The following is a 530-nucleotide window of genomic DNA, read 5'->3' as shown; positions in this document are numbered from 1 at the left end:
ATGAAATTGAAAAGGAAGCAATCCTCCCAAAATCATTCCTGGAGGCCAAGTATTATACTGATACCAAAACCAGGGAAAGACGCAACTAAGAAAGAGAACTACAGGCCAGTCTCCCTCATGAACATACATGCCGAAATCCTCAATAAAATCCTGGCAAATAGAATACAGAAAATCATCAAGAAGATCATACACCCTGACCAGGTAGGATTCATCCCAGGGATGCAAGGATGGTTCAATATTCAAAAATCTCTAGTGGCTTTCAGTATATTATGCTTGTGGTGAATTTCTGGGATCTTGACTGCTATACTTCTCAGTGTGTTTTTAATTGACTCGAGGTTGCTTGGCATTCTGTATGCTTCGCTTACCTGAATGTTCATCTTTGCACCATCTTGCATGTGATGGATTATTTTTTCCTGCAACCTAGTTGTTTTTCAGAGATCCTTTCTTACCTTTTCACTAGCTGCACCGGCGTCTTCAAGATCTGAAACTCTGTCTTCACTTTCACTTAAATGGTTTTGCAAGCTTGTGAT

Source organism: Octodon degus, unplaced genomic scaffold, assembly GCF_000260255.1.
Source record: "Octodon degus isolate 3935 unplaced genomic scaffold, OctDeg1.0 scaffold00288, whole genome shotgun sequence".
Lineage (NCBI taxonomy): Eukaryota > Metazoa > Chordata > Mammalia > Rodentia > Octodontidae > Octodon > Octodon degus.
The sequence above is the reverse complement of the archived record's forward strand: the minus strand, read 5'-3'. Positions refer to the sequence as shown.